This window comes from Oncorhynchus nerka, linkage group LG22, assembly GCF_034236695.1.
Source record: "Oncorhynchus nerka isolate Pitt River linkage group LG22, Oner_Uvic_2.0, whole genome shotgun sequence".
NCBI classification, from domain to species: domain Eukaryota; kingdom Metazoa; phylum Chordata; class Actinopteri; order Salmoniformes; family Salmonidae; genus Oncorhynchus; species Oncorhynchus nerka.
The window spans coordinates 63032216-63049336 of NC_088417.1; positions in this window are offsets into that span (position 1 = coordinate 63032216).

Consider the following 17121-nt stretch of genomic DNA (forward strand, 5'->3'; position numbering starts at 1 on the left):
GGTGGTGGCATCATCATGCTATGGGGATGCTTTTCAGCGGCAGGGACTGGGAGACCAGTAAAGATAAGAGGGAATAATGAATGAAGCCAAATACAGAAAATCCTTAACTTCTTTGGGGTAGAGGACAGTATTGGGAATTTTGGATGAAAAGCGTGCCCAAATTAAGCTGCCTGCTACTCAGGCATAAAAGCTAGAATATGCATATAATTAGTTGTTCTGGATAGAAAACACTGAAGTTTCTGAAACTGTTTGAATGATGTCTGTGAGTATAACAGAACTCATATGGCAGGCAAAAATCTGAGAAAAAATCCAACCAGGAAGTGGGAAATCTGAGGTTTGTAGTTTTTTAACTCAGCCCTTATCAAATACACAGTGGGATATTGGTAATTTTGCACTTCCTATGGCTTCCACTAGATGTCAACAGTCTTTAGAAACTTGTTTGATGCTTCTACTCTAAAGGAGGGGCTCATAAGAGCTCTTTGAGTGAGTGGTCTGGCAGAGTGCCACAAGCTCAGTCTCGCTCGCTCACGTGAAAGGTAGCTTAGGTAGTTCCACTTCATTTCTGATGTCAAAGGAATTGTCCGGTTGGAACATTATTGAAGATGTATGTTAAAAACATCCTAAAGATTGATTCTATACATCGTTTGACGTGTTTCTACTAACTGTAACAGAGCTTTTTTGAGTTTTCGTCTGAAACTAGTGAACACGCTTTATGAATGTGGATTACTGGACTGAACGCGCTAACAAAAGGAGCTATTTTGACATAAATGATGGACATTATCGAACAAAACAAACATTTATTGTGGAACTGGGATTCCTGGGAATGCATTCTGATGAAGATCATCAAAGGTAAGTGAATATTTATAATGCTATTCTGACTAATGTTGACTCCACAACATGGCGGATATATGTATAGGCTCTGAGCGCTCTACTCAGATTATAGCATGGTGTGCTTTTTCGGTAAAGTTTTTTTGAAATCTGACACAACGGTTGCATTAAGGAAAAGTTGATCTAAAATTCCATGCATAACACTTGTATCTTTTATCAATGTTTATTACGAGTATTTCTGTCAAATTGATGTGGCTCTCTGCAAAATCACCGGATGTATTTGGCACTACTGAACGTAACGCGCCAATGTAAACTCAGATTTTTAGATATAAATATGAACTTTACCGAACAAAACATACATGTATTGTGTAACATGAAGTCCTATGAGTGCCATCTGATGAAGATCATCAAAGGTTAGTGATGAATTTGATCTATATTTCTGCTTTTTGTGACTCCTCTCTTTGGTTGGAAAATGGCTGAATGCTTTCTGTGACTAGTTGATGACCTAAGCATTTTTGAAATCGGACAATGTGGTTGGATTAACGAGAAATGTATCTATAAAATGGTGTAAAATATTTCTATGTTTGAGGAATTTTAATTATGGGATTTCTGTTGTTTTGAATTTGGCGCCCTGCAGTTTCACTGGCTGTTGAGAGGTGGGACGCTCACGTCCCGAACGGTCCCAGAGAGGTTAATGAGAACCTGCTTCAGAGTGCAAACGACCTCAGAATGGGGCGAAGATTTACGTTCCAACAGGACAATGACCCCAAGCATACAGCCAAAGCAATGCTGGAATGCTGGAATGTGAAAGTCTTTGAGTGGACCAGCCAAAGCCCAGAATTGAATCCCATTGAAAATCTGTGGAAAGACTTTCACTGTTCACCGCCTCTCCCCATCCACACTGAACAAAAATCTAAATGCAACATGTAAAGCTGGTTGGTTGGTCCCATATTTCTTGAGCTGAAGTAAAAGATCTCTGAAATGTTCCATACGCACAAAAAGTTGATTTCTCTAAATATGTGTGCACATTTGTGTCACACCATGATCTGTTTCACCTGTCATTGTTCTTGTCTCCACCCTCCAGGTGTCGCCCATCTTCCCCATTATCCTCTGGGTACTTACACCTGTGTTCTCTGTCTGTTGCCAGTTCGTCTTGTTTGTCAAGTCAACCAGCGTTTTGTCTCAGCTCCTGCTTTTCCCCAGTCTCTCTTTTTCTTGCCCTCCTGGTTTTGACCCTTGCCTGTTCTAACTCTGAGCTCGCCTGCCTGACCTCTCTGCCTACAACTGACCCTGAGCCTGCCGTCCTGTACAGTTGCCCACAACTCTGGATTCTCGACCCCTGCCTGCCTTGACCTGTCATTTGCCTGCCCCTGTTGCTGTCTGTATTTGTCTGTATTTGGGTCTTACCTGAAACCTGATCATTTGTTTACATCCTTGTTTGTGAGCATTTCTCCTTTGTCAAGATAATTCATCCACCTGACAGGTATGGCATATCGAGAAGCTGATTAAACGGCATGCTCATTACACGGGTGCACCTTGAGCTGGGTACAATAAAATAGCACCCTAAAATATCTTGTCGCCTCCTGGGTGGCGGAGTGGTCTAAGGCACCAGAGATTCTGGGTCCGAGCCCAGGCTCTGTCGCCGCTGGCCGCCATGACGCACAGTTGGCCCAGCGTCATCCGGGTTAGGGAGGGTTTGGCCGGCAGGGATATCCTTGTCTCATCGCACTCTAGCGACTCCTGTGGCGGGCCGGGTGCAGTGCACACTGACCAGGTCGCCAGATGTACGGTGTTTCCTCCGACACATTGGTGCGGCTGGCTTCTGGGTTGGATGTGTGTTGTGTCAAAAAGCAGTGTGTCTATGTTGGGTTGTGTTTTGGAGGACGCATTGTTCTCGACCTTCACCTCTCCCGAGTCTGTACGGGAGTTGCAGCGATGAGACAAGACTAACTACTACCAATTGGATACCACGAAATTGGAGAGAAAAAAGGGGTAAAAAAATAAATAATAATAAAATCAAAAATCTAATATTTTGTCACACAACATGATGCTACAGATGTCTCAAGTTTTAAGGGAGCTTGCAATTGGTTGGCTGACTGCAAGAATGTCTACCAGAGCTGTTGCCAGAGAATGTAATGTTAATTTCTCTACCATAAGCTGCCTCCAACGTAGTTTTAGAATATTTGGCAGTATGTCCAACCAGCCTCACAACCGCAGACCACGTGTAAACACGCCAGTCCAGGACCTCCACATCCGGCCTCTTCACCTGCGGGATCATCTGAGACCAGCCACCCGAACAGCTGATGAAACTGTGGGTTTGCACAACAGAATAATTTCTGCACAAATTGTCAGAAACCGTCTCAGGGAAGCTCATCTGCATGCTCGTTCATCTGCATGCTCGCTGTCCTCACCAGGGTCTTGACCTGACTGAAGTTCGGCATTGTATCCAATTTCAGTGGGCAAATGCTAACCTTCGATGCTGGAGAAGTGTGCTCTTCACAGATGAATCCCAGTTTCAACTGCACCAGGCAGATTACGTATATGTCGTTGTGTGGGCTAGCGGTTTTCTGATGTCAACATTGTGAACAGTGCCCCATGGTGGCGGTGGGGTTATAGTATGGGCAGGCATAAGCTGCGGATAATGAACACAATTTCACTTTATCGATGGCAATTTGAATGCACAGAGATATCGTGATGAGATCCTGAGGCCCATTGTCATGCCATTTGTATTTTGTATTTATTATGGATTCACAACACATTGTGTGCCCCCAGGCCCCTACTCCACCACTACCACATATCTACAGTACTAAATCCACGTGTATGTATAGTGTGTATGTTATCGTGTGTGTGTGTGTGTGTGTGTGTGTGTGTGTGTGTGTGTGTGTGTGTGTCAGTTACTTGATGTGGATAAAGTTCCATGTAGCCTTGTTGATAGTGTTGTTAGGAAGGCAGAGCATCACTTTATTAAAGACAGACTTCTCCCCATCTTAGCTACTACTGCATCAATATGTTTTGACCATGACAGTTTACAATATAGTGTTACTCCAAGCAATTTAGTCATCTCAACTTGAGTGTTTTGTTCCAAATACAATGCTTTTAGTTTCAGAAATATCTAGGGCTAAGTTATTCCTTGCCACCCACTCTGAAACTAACTGCAGCTCTTTGTTGAGTGTTGCAGTCATTTCAGTCACTGTAGTAGCTGAGGTGTAGTAGTAGTTGAGTAGTTGAGTCATCCACATACATAGAAACTCTGGCTTTACTCAAAGTCAGTGGCATGTCGTTAGTAAAAATTGAAAAAAGCAAGGGGCCTAAACAGCTACCCTGGGGAATTCCTGATTCCTAACTGGGTTATATTTGATAGGCTTCCATTAAAGAACACCCTCTGTGTTCTGTTAGACAAGTAACTCTTTATCCACATTAAAGCAGGGGTTGTAAAGCCATAACACAGACTCACTGGAGTCTAACAAGACAGCCCCCACAATCATTTTTATCATCAATTTCTCTCAGACAATTTTCAGTCATTTCTGTTAGCGCTGTGCTTGTTGAGTGTCCTTCCCTATAAAGCATGCTGAAATTCTGTTGTCAATTTGTTTACTGTAAAATAGCATTGTATCTGGTCGAACACAATTTTTTTCCAGAAGTTTACTAAGGGTTTGTAACAGGATGGTTGGTTGGCTATTTGAGACAGTAAAGGGGGCTTTACTATTCTTGGGTAGAGGAATGACTTTAGCTTCCCTCTAGGCATGAGGGCACACACTCTCTAGCAGGCTTAAATTGAAGATGTGGCAAATAGGAGTGGTAAAATCGTCTGCTATTATCCTCAGTAATTTTCCATCTAGATTGTCAGACCGTGGTGGCTTGTCATTGTTGATAGACAACAATAATTTTTTCACCTCTTCCACACTGACTTTACAGAATTCAAAAGTACAATTCTTGTCTTTCATAATTTGGTCAAATATACTTGGATGTTTTGTGTCAGTGTTTGTTGCTGGCATGTCATCCCTAAGTTTGCTAACTTGCCAATGAAAAAGTAATTAAAGAAGTTTGCAATATCAGTGGGCTTTGTGATGAATGAGCTATCTTATTCAATAAAGAGCCGAGTTGGCTTTTTTTCCCAAAATTTCATGTAAGGTGCCCCAAAGCTTTTTACTATAATTCTTTATATAATTTATCTTTGTTTCATAGTATAGTTTATTTTATTTTTTATTTAGTTTTGTCTCATGATTTCTTTATTTGCAGTTGGGCTGCCAAACCTAATTGCCATACCTTTTGCCTCATCTCTCTCAACCATACAATTTTTAAATTCCTCATCAATCCAAGTGGATTTAACAGTTTTACAGTCATTTTCTTAATGGGTGTGAGCTTATTACTAACTGGAATAAGTAGTTTCATAAATACGTCAAGTACAGCATCTGGTTGCTCCTCATTGCACACCACAGACCAGCAAATATTCTTTACATCATCAACATATGAATCACTAAAAAACTTATTGTATGACCTCTGATACACTATATTAGGCCCAGCCTTGAGAACTTTGGTTTTCCTAGATATAGCTATTATATTGTGATCACTACATCCTATGGATTTGGATACTGCTTTAAAGAAAATATCTGCAGCCTGAGTAAAAATGTGATCAATACATTTTAATTCCTGTGCTGTTTGTAACTACCCTGATAGGTTGACTGACAACCTGATCCAGGATGCAGGCACTCGTTACAGTTTGAAGTTTTTTCCTGAGCGGGCAGCTTGATGATAGCCAGTCAATATTTAAATCACCCAGAAAATATACTTCTCTGTTGATATCCTATACATTATCAAGCATTTCACACATATTATCCAGATACTGACTGTTAGCACTTGGTGGTCTATAGCAGCTTCCCACAAGAACAGGCTTTAGGTGAGGCAGATGAACCTGTAGCCATATTACTTCAACAGTATTTAAAAGCTTTACAGGAATGTGGTTCTGAATATAGACCGCAACACCGCCTCCGTTGGCATTTCTGTCTTTTTGGTAGATGTTATAACCATGAATTGCTACCACTGTATCATCAAAGGTATTATCTAAGTGAGTTTCAGAGATAGTCAGAATATGAAAGTCTGTCACGACTTCCGCCGAAGTCGGTCCCTCTCGTTGTTCGGGCGGTGTTCGGCGGTCGACGTCACCGATCTTTTAGCCATCACGGATCCATTTTTAAATTTCCATTGGTTTTGTCTTGTCTTCCTTCACACCTGGTTCCAATCCCATCAATTATATGTTGTGTATTTAACCCTATGTTTCCCCTCATGTCCTTGTCGGTGATTGTTTATTGTAGTGTATCTGTACGTCTGTACTGCTGTGCGTCGGGTTATGTTACCCATTGATTTTTACTATTATGTTTTGCGGTGTGTTCCTGTAAATAAACTGCGCCGTTGGAAACACAGTTATTTCTCTCCTGCGTCTGACTTCTCTGCCGCCAGTTCACACCCTTACAGCCGGTTTCCTCTCCAGGTTTCTTCCTAGGTTCCTGCCTTTCTAGGCAGTTTTTCCTAGCCACCGTGCTTCTCCATCAGCATTGCTTGCTGTTTGGGGTTTTAGGCTGGGTTTCTGTATAGCACTTTGTGATATCTGCTGATGTAAAAAGGGCTTTATAAACAAATTTGATTGATCGATTTCTGAAGCACAGTGATAACATATTAGTCTATTGTATGGTTTTAAATGGTGGAATAAGCAATGATAGATAATTGGGTGACCACTGAACCAAAAATCTTACAATTGGAATTTGGTTGTGCTTTTAGATGGTTAAAGCATAGTGATATCAAATTAGAAATTCAATTAACTTATGTCTGTCTTTTTGAGTGGGCGAATATTGGTTGTAATCTCACTGATCAATATCTCAACCAAATTATGTGGTGTACCAGTGGGACCTATAAACCTTGTGATGGTCATTTCATCCTAGATCTCACTATGTCACACTTCAAGTTCTGTGGTAGGACCTTGATATGGTTTGATTTATCTTATACAATTCTGACTTTTTATTTATCTTTGAAAATCTGTGCTCTAAATTCCTAGTCTTCATACAGTGCAAGACACAACACAGTAAATATAATGTTTATTTGACAAATGTTTTACTGCTGACAATCTCAGACAGATTTTGATCATGAGGGGCCTAAAAAATAGATAATCTGTCAAGGTCAAAAGGTTAATATACTGGCTCTCCAATGCTACTCTCTAAATTCCATGATATTTACCAAAACAGTATCCCCACGGCACCTTTGAAGATCCTCTTCAATTTACAACATTTTCTGTCGTGCTTCAACTTTGAAGAGGCTGGCAGAGAGTGTTATAGGGATTTTTTCACCAGCTAAAAATAGAACTATGGAACTGGTAGTGGTTAGGTCATCGTGGGCTGAGAGGAGTGATGAGGAAAGGTTATAGCGAGGCTTCTGCTCAATCCCCAACCAACCCTCTAACTCTCTCCACATGGGGTCCTTTGAGGTCTTGGGCAGATGGACGGTCGTCCAGTTAAACCATGACCACATCTCCCTCGTCTGCGCTTTTGGATACCACCAGATTAGAGACCGGTCACAGTCCATTCTGTCTCTGAGAGAACTGCCAAGAAGCAAATAAATGCTCACTATGTTGAAATTAAAGCTACTCTATTCCACTTAGTCGGATGAGTCAAGAATTCAACCGGGGTCTCGGTCCTTTGTTGCTTTTCCACAATATTTTTGAAGAGATATCTATTAAATTCCACCAACTTTAAGCTGTCATCGCAGGATTATTTTCTCTCCAAAGTTTTTATTAAAGGTCGCTAAGCAAGTGTTTTGTTGAAAATATAGACATACACTGAGTGTACAAAACATTAAGGACACCTGCTCTTTCCATGACATAGACTGACCAGGTGAATCCAGGTGAAAACTATGATCCCTTATAGATGCCACTTGTTAAATCCACTTCAATCAGTGTAGATGAAGGGGAGGAGACAGGTTAAAGAAGGATTTTTAAACATTGAGACATGGATTGTGTATGTGTGCCATTCAGAGGGTGAATGGGCAAGACAAAAGTTTGAAGAGGCTTTGAATGGGGTATAGTAGTAGGTGCCAGGCACACTGGTTTGTGTAAAGAACTGCAACATTGCTGGGTTTTTCATGCCCAACAGTTTCCCCTGTGTATCAGAATGGTCCACCAGCCAAAGGACATCCAACCAACTTGACACAACTGTGGGAAGCATTGGTGTCAACATGGGCCAGCATCCCTGTGGAATGCCTTCGACATCTTGTAGAATCCATGCCACAACAAATTGAGTCTTTTCAGAGGGCAATTCACCTTTACTGCCCCTGGGCCTCCATGAGTGTCAAACTGCTCAGGTCAGCAAAGGCTTAGCATGCGTCACAGATCTGATGAAAGACTAGAAAGCAAAATGCAGATATGCCTTGGCAAACAAAGCTGTGGCCCTGGCTCATAGAGAGTGAGGGGCAGGGAGGCTTCTGTGCCCATGAATTATCCCTATGTCACTGGCTGCCGGTAATTCAATTACTCCAGCTTCACTAGGCCCTCCTCACATCCCCCAGATTTGTCATCTGCATCAGAGCTCCAGCTAGGGCAACATGGAGATGGATGTTGAGCAACAGTTCTTTGTGGAGATGAGTACAATACACAACATGGAGTGTGTCCTTACATTTTTGTCTTCAAAAGACACAAATAAACACATTCAGCGTAATGGTATTGTCTTGATGGACAGATTTAATTTTGTTGCTGTAACTTCGTTGTTATTTTTGTCCTAGAAATGTATGCTATATTTAGCTTTAATTGGCTGGACCCAATTTAATTACAACCGCCTTACAGTGCTTCTTCTCCCCTCCATTATTTTCAGCATTGTTAGTAGGCCCTGCCCTTATCCTGATTGACCAGCGTCTGTTGCCACTCGTAGCCATGTCTTCTATTTCAAACGACTTCAAACGATATCTGGGTCGCCATCACTCTAAATCCATAGAACTGGGTAATCTCCTTTTCACAGCGACAGTTGAAATGATTCAAACTGCCAAAGATAAGGGGATCCAGTGGATGTGGCCTTGTGGAACAACACCCATCATGTTTCAGACACCGAGTATAGTTTATGATGGTCTTTTACAGCCGTCCACCAAAAGAGTATATGGGTCAATGAAATGACCTACACTGACTGTTATCTAATGTGACACACATTTCTTTTACACCCAGCAATGCAGTGACTGACCCACCTTAACATGATTACAATTGTTTTATTTTATTTATTTTTGTAGCACCTACATTCATATATACACAGCTCAAAAAATTAAAGGGAACACTTAAACAACACAATGTAACTCCAAGTCAATCACACTTCTGTGAAATCAAACTGTCCACTTAGGAAGCAACACTGATTGACAATAAATGTCACATGCTGTTGTGCAAATGGAATAGACAACAGGTGGAAATTATAGGCAATTAGCAAGACACCCCCAATAAAGGAGTGGTTCTGCAGGTGGTGACCACAGACCACTTCTCAGCTCCTATGCTTCCTGGCTGATGTTTTGGTCACTTTTGAATGCTGGCGGTGCTTTCACTCTAGTGGTAGCATGAGACGGAGTCTACAACCCACACAAGTGGCTCAGATAGTGCAGCTCATCCAGGATGGCACATCAATGCGAGCTGTGGCAAGAAGGTTTGCTGTGTCTGTCAGCGTAGTGTCCAGAGCACTACCAGGAGACAGGCCAGTACATCAGGAGACGTGGAGGAGGCCGTAGGAGGGCAACAACCTCCGCCTTTGTGCAAGGAGGAGCAGGAGGAGCACTGCCAGAGCCCTGCAAAATGACCTCTCCAGCAGGCCACAAATGTGCATGTGTCTGCTCAAACGGTCAGAAACAGACTCCATGAGGGTGGTATGAGGGCCCGACGTCCATAGGTGGGGGTTGTGCTTACAGCCCAACACCGTGCAGGACGTTTGGCATTTGCCAGAGAACACCAAGATTGGCAAATTCGCCACTGGCGCCCTGTGCTCTTCACAGATGAAAGCAGGTTCACACTGAGCACATGTGACAGACGTGACAGAGTCTGGAGACACTGTGGAGAACGTTCTGCTGCCTTCAACATCCTCCAGCATGACCGGTTTGGCTGTGGGTCAGTCATGGTGTGGGGTGGCATTTCTTTGGGGGGCCGCACAGCCCTCCATGTGCTCACCAGAGGTAGCCTGACTGCCATTAGGTACCGAGATGAGATCCTCAGACCCCTTGTGAGACCATATGATGGTGCGGTTGGCCCTCGGTTCCTCCTAATGCAAGACAATGCTAGACCTCATGTTGCTGGAGTGTGTCAGCAGTTCCTGCAAGAGGAAGGCATTGATTCTATGGACTGGCCCGCCCGTACCCCAGACCTGAATCCAATTGAGCACATCTGGGACATCATGTCTCGCTCCATCCACCAACGCCACGTTGCACCACAGACTGTCCAGGAGTTGGCGGCTGCTTTAGTCCAGGTCTGGGAGGAGATCCCTCAGGAGACCATCCGCAACCTCATCAGGAGCATGCCCAGGTGTTGTGGAGGCACGTGGAGGCCACACACACTACTGAGCCTCATTTTGACTTGTTTTAAGGACATTACATCAAAGTTGGATCAGCCTGTAGTGTGGTTTTCCACTTTAATTTTGAGTGTGACTCCAAATCCAGACCTCCATGGGTTGATACATTTGATTTCCATTGATAATTTTTGTGTGATTTTGGTATCAGCACATTCAACTATGTAAAGAAAAAAGTATTTAATAAGAATATTTCATTCATTCAGATCTAGGAGGTGTTATTTTAGTGTTCCCTTTATTTTTTTGAGCAGTGTATATATAGTCAATAGAGAACACCAGACGACAATATTGAACACACTGAATCTAGGCTATTTTATCACACAAATGGGCTTGAATACAGTGATAAAATCATTCATATAGCCTTGATGTTCATTATTCCCCACACATACTGTATGTACCCCACAAGGTTCCATGGTTCCTTGAGATGTGTATAGGCTGTGGCCTTAGCCCCGGTCACTCCCTAGCCACACCCATAGTCACTTCCTGGTTTGAATGAATTAGAAAGTGGGTGCATAATCTGTGTGTTGACAAATCCAGGTTCTTGGCCTTCATTGCGATGGTCGTGAATTGTGCATATTATAAACATTTCCATTATTATAGGATCTACAGAAGATGTTAGAAGAAGAAGTGCTACCCTCCCCGGCCCGTGGGCAGAGGAGGGATTCATTTACCTGATCTCTGTAGTATGACTAGTGGGCAGTGTAGTGTATGTAGTTTGGGTGGATTGTATGGGTTTGGATGATTTCTAGCTACCAGAAGAGTAGAAGAAGTGGAGGTACAGTTGGTTCCGGTAATGCAACATTAATATTGGATGCCAACCGCAGTTAAACCCCAATGAAGGAGAAGAAAAAGGAAGTGGGTGTGTCAATTAGGGAAGAAGCCATGTTGTGGTCAGTAATGTTTGGTTTGATAGTTTATAAGACTAGTTTTCTCACTCAATACAAGTGAGAACTTTCTCAAAGACTTTTAAGCCTCAGACGTAGGAATTTATGACTTTCCTATGCACACCTCAGTGTTTAGTATTCAGACCCATCTTATTCAGTGGCGTAAAGCACTCTGCAGGTGTGGCTACCTTGCACACTCTGAATAAATTTAACTCAACCGCTGAAAGTCCTACCAGTTGCTGGTCAACAGATATTCTCGTGGAGTTTTCATTCAATAGGGTTTTCAGTACATTTGTCTTAAGCCATTCGTGGTGCAAGTTTGACTTTTGTTGACAGAATCACAATAATGTATTGAGAGAACGGGTTCAGAATATTAGGGATCAATGAAAAATCCATCTAAATATATGCATATTTGTCTCAGTTTCAGCATCAATACTCTGTTCTTGTAAATGATTTAGGTTTATGGAAGTATTTACTCTATGAATCTCAAAAAACAGGTTTAGAGAGCCTTTACTCACAAAAGAAAGAAAATGGTGGTTGGATTCTGTCAGGGATTTCCTCCTCTTCTTCCGAAGAGGAGAGGCGAAAAGGATCAGAGGACCAATATGCGGCGTGGTAAGTGTCCATGGTTCCTTTTAATACGTAAATGTACACATGAACACTACAAAACAATAAACATGGAAAACCTAAACAGTCCTATCTGGTGCAAAGACAGAGACAGGAACAATCACCCACAAACACACAGTGAAACCCAGGCTACCTAAGTATGATTCTCAAGCAGAGACAACTAATGACACCTGCCTCTGATTGAGAACCATACTAGGCCGAAACATAGAAATACCCCAAAACATAGAAAAACAAACAGACTGCCCACCCGACTCACACCCTGACCATACTAAATAATGACAAAACAAAGGAAATAAAGGTCAGAACGTGACAGATTCATTCTGCAAATTGCCACATTCAGTTCTTTAAACCATGGTAATATTGGAAGATTAGTGTACATATAATTATAATAGAGAGAATAGTGTACAATAGTAGGCTATACCCTTGTCTATTGCTTGCACTAACCATGGAACTGTGTGATGACATGGCCAAGTATTACACCATGCGTAGCTTTCAAAATGTTACGGCTTGGCCTGTGCTCTGCTTGAGTCTAAACTGTAAATTGGCCACTCAATAACATTCACTGTCTTCTTGGTAAGCAACTTCAGTGTAGATTTGGCCTTGTGTATTAGGTTATTGTCCTACTGAAAGGTGAATTAATCTCCCAGTGTCTGTTGGAAAGCCGACTGAACCAGGTTTTCCTCTCGGGAATTTGCCAGTTGCTTAGCTCCATTTTGTTTATTTTTTATCCTGAAAAACTCCAGTTCTTAATGATTACAAGCATACCCATAACATGATGCAGCTACCACTATGCTTGAACATATGGAGAGTGGTATGCAGTAATGTGTTGTGTTGGATTTACCACAAACATAACAATTTGTATTCAGGACAAAAACTAAATTTCTTTGCCACATTTCTTTGCAGTGTTACTTTAGAGTCTTGTTACAAACATGATGCATGTTTTGCAATATTTTTTATTCTTTACAGGCTTCCTTCTTTTCACTCTATCAATTAGGTTAGTATTGTTGAGTAACTAAAATGTTGATCCATCTTCAGTTCTCCTATCACAACCAATAATCTCTGTAACTGTTTTAAAGCCAGTGTAGCCTATAATTAAGACATTCAAGAGTGCCCATCCCTGCAAGTTAAAATGATGTACAATTTCAATTCTGCATAATGGAATGAACTTTAATGTGGGAAAGTTGATGTGTTACAAATCCCCCGGTACTGCTGCTCATTCGGTTCCAAACGCAGAATGGTTGCCAGCACGCTGTCCATGGCGCTGCCGAGTCTTGAGAGACAGTCCAGCGTCATGAGGACTGTCAACAACGGTCGACAGCTCGGCCTTTCCCACCGTCTATATTTTCACTGGGTCGATTATTCTGTCACGCTGTATAATGATAGGAGACAGCCGCAGGAATACGGGTGTTTTATTTCTTCACCAAAAATAAAGTATGTCATGAAAACGACAGGGATGAAGCCCAAAAACACACACACATATATATAAAAACAGGGATGTAACCCAAACAAAAGAGTGAGGTGTAAAACCTCTAAATAATACATCGGAGGAGACCCGTAATAACAAGTGCACAATAACACGTACCACCAAATCCGCTACAACAGAGCACAGGTACTCACAAGACCTACGGACATGGGGACAATAACCGACCAGGAGAATGGGGAACAAAGGGCACATATATACACATACTAATCAGGGGGAATGGGAACCAGGTGTGCGTAATGAGACAAGACAATCCGGGGTTGGTGGTAATGAATCCAGTTCAGTGACACCTAGAAGGCCGGTGACTAGACCTCCGGAGCTGGTGAACGGAATGAGCAACAGTACCGGGGGATCCGTGACAATATGCTTCAGTTTGCTGCCAAATGCTTTGTCTCCAGCGACTATAAGGTAAAATAGATCTAAAACAAGTGTCATTTATATTTACAAGTCCCATATCCAAACAAATGACTAATTTATAAAGCTCTTATCAATAGTTCTTATCAAGATGTAAATTACAGTGCATGGAGAATGGAGTTATTTCTTTCTGGATTTTTGTTATTGTTGATGCTTGCTTTTTCTACTTGGAACCGGTAGGTTTGTTAGACCTTATTAAATGGTTGTCTCGTGTGTATAGGTGGTGGAATTATTAGGGAATTAGGTCAAAGTCAGCATACGGTGTAGACACACCTCCGCCACACCTTCTTTAAGACACGGATGTTTCATGGTAGAGTGGGGTGTGCAAAATGGGTCCATTTTGGGTCAAAATGGGTCAACACTTCCCCCATGGGCAAACACAGGGCTGGCCCTAACATAAGGCAAGATTAGGCCGCCCTCCGAGCCCCTGATCGGATACTACACCGTCTGCGGCACCCCAGCCACCAAGCTCATAGCGTTGCTGCAGTTCCCGCCCCCACCCCATTCCCGCTTCTCCCGAAGTTCACTCCTACTATCTTTGGCAGCTATGGTGATGTGTGTGTTTTATATGGGATTATCCAATTGTGAAACATTCATAAAAATTAATCTGCCAATTAAATGGTTGTATTTATGTTCATGTTTGTGTGTGACAAAGACAATTGGTGATTAAGGCAGTAGCCTAACCTAGCCTGTTAAGGTTAGCTAACTACTACTAGTGGATATAATTTCAGCTAAAAGTCATCTATAGAGATTTGAAACAATTTGCTACCATGTCTAAGAGACAAAAACCATCAGGAAGTGAATATGTTTTTAAAAAACAATGATAAAAGAAGCACAATCTCTATTCCAAAGAAATTTGCTAGTGAAATGTATCAGCATGCAGCAATGTCCATCAGCCGGTATGGAGAATGACAAGCCTACGAGGAAAGGCCATTCATTCACATAGAACGCGCTGATTCTAGTAGCGAAGACGGCAAAACGGATGAGTCCGAGTCATGCACTTCCACCGACGATGACAGCTCTCTGGCTGGACAAGAACAGGTGGTCGCACCACGCCTAGACTCACCTCCAAACAATGCCCAGACTCAGATTCGTCACTCCCCGTCTCCAATGACAGTGGTGGTGGTGGTGCTAAATTCAACTACCAGACAAAAAACATAAAAGATCCCAGTGAGTGGCCAAAATATATGTATGGATCTTTACGGGATATGTTAGTGCAGGCTGGGCCACATCAGGATAAGGAGGGGAATTTCCGAAGAGACGAGGAGCAAGGGATGTTGTCGGTGGCCCACTACAATCGGAGGATGCCAAACAGGGAGAGAGTGGCGAGACCAAGGCTTGTCTATTCCAAGCAAAACGTTGCAGCCTTCTGTTTTCACACGAGTGCAAATCTGCGATGGTCAGGGATGGAACCAGGGACTGGAAGAATCCGTGCCACCTCCTCAGCTCGCATGAGAAGTCGCATGACTACCTAGATAGTTTCCAGAGGTGGAAGGAGCTGGAGATCAGGCTTGAGTCCAAGCAAACTTGATTTGATTTCAGGACCATGGACATCTACTGACAGAAAACATCGCTGACTACAATGCAGCACCACAGGAAAGGAAAGAGGCCACTCTTGGTGGAGACAAAATAAATAAATGCTGAAACTGATGTTGGACAATCAAATTGGATATGTAAATAAACAAACCTTGTTAAGGCTTTGACATTATTTTACACTGCTCCAGCGAAACGAGGCCCGCCATGCATTTATGAAAGCACTTGTTTCCAAAGCTCAAATGATCTTACTCTAATTTACAGTTCTACAGGAATATTAAAATATATGTTAAATATGTTATATAAAGGGTTATTTTTATTGTAATTGTAACCATGATGGGGTCGTGCATGTGTGATATTAATAAGAAACTCGTTTTCCTACTATAGGTAGTAGGTTGCATAGTGATAGCAACATTGTCATTCTTTGATGCAGTACAATCCATTCTGCCTGGTAAGGGACCTCCTATATGTGCACCAAACATTTTTATGGGCATAAACATAGAATTACATATATACTTGGAGCTTATTTCTTCATCTTCCAAAAAATAAGTGGTCAAGCCTACCTGTTCGACAGACACAATTATCCAATCCATAGATGTCGGTACAGTATAGCCAAATACTCCAATACTGTCACATGCACTGATGAAATACTTCGGTGCCTGGGAAGGGCTTGGTGTGCTTGACTAAAACCAGGGCTCGAATTAAGTGAGGGTATCACATACCCTTTGTTTTAAAGAAAAGGGAAAAAATGATGTAAATTGTTTGCTTTATATTTTGAAATAAATACATAAAACGTATCCAGATTACATCAAGTGTTCTACAACAATGCTTAACTCGGTGATGCCTTTATGGTAGAAACAAACTGTTAAATGCCCGCGAAAGACGTGACTCCGATGCATATGGGGATATTGATTCCTCTTTATGACGATCTGAAGCTAAACTGCAGCCTATAATATTCAAGGAGATAAAAACATTGAGTTTGCAAATTTGTCCCTATTACTTGAGCTTTTCTCTTTCTGAAAAGATAATATGTCTGTTTAAACCCAGGCAGCTTTTAGGGAAGCACTTCTGTTATTGGGTTATACAACGGACGAGAAGCCAGCAATTGAAGCTTACAGTTTTCTACATCAGTAGAGTCTGTCTGGGTGGAAAGGTAACTTTTGAAAGTGCCATGCTTAGATTCATAAGGATGTCTAAGATGTAATAATTTTTGTCTTGCCTATGGCAGCAGCAGTCCAGGGCATTGGTGATTTTATCAATGTAATCATATTGAAAATATTAGGTTAAGTTATTGACATTGAACTGTTTATATAGCCTACTAACCAGATGTGTTAAAAATTGTGTTTAATTTGTAGCATAGGCCTATTAATTGGGCTGCTATTATGTTCCTCTGACTTTTAGCTGAGAATTTATTTTTATCTCACCTAGGTTGGCAGAACGTCCAGGACTGGCCCTGGGCAAACATTTATGGAAGGTTTTGTTCAAATCAAAATGGGTGCAGGTCAGAACGTGATTGAAATCATATGGAACAACCCTACAGGCAGAGCATGTAGGAGAGTTAATGGCCCATAAATCCTGTGTCCATAGGAGAAGACATCATGTTCTCTGCATTCTAAATCAAGAGGGTCCCTGTGTCTAGGCCACATTTATGTTTCCCAATCAACATGAAGAAGAAATGAAGAAATCCACAACAAGTATGGCCATAAAGAGGCCATTGTTCATATTTAGTTGGTGATGAAGAACAGCAGAATCACACGCATAACGGGCCACCATCAGAGAGCCAGAG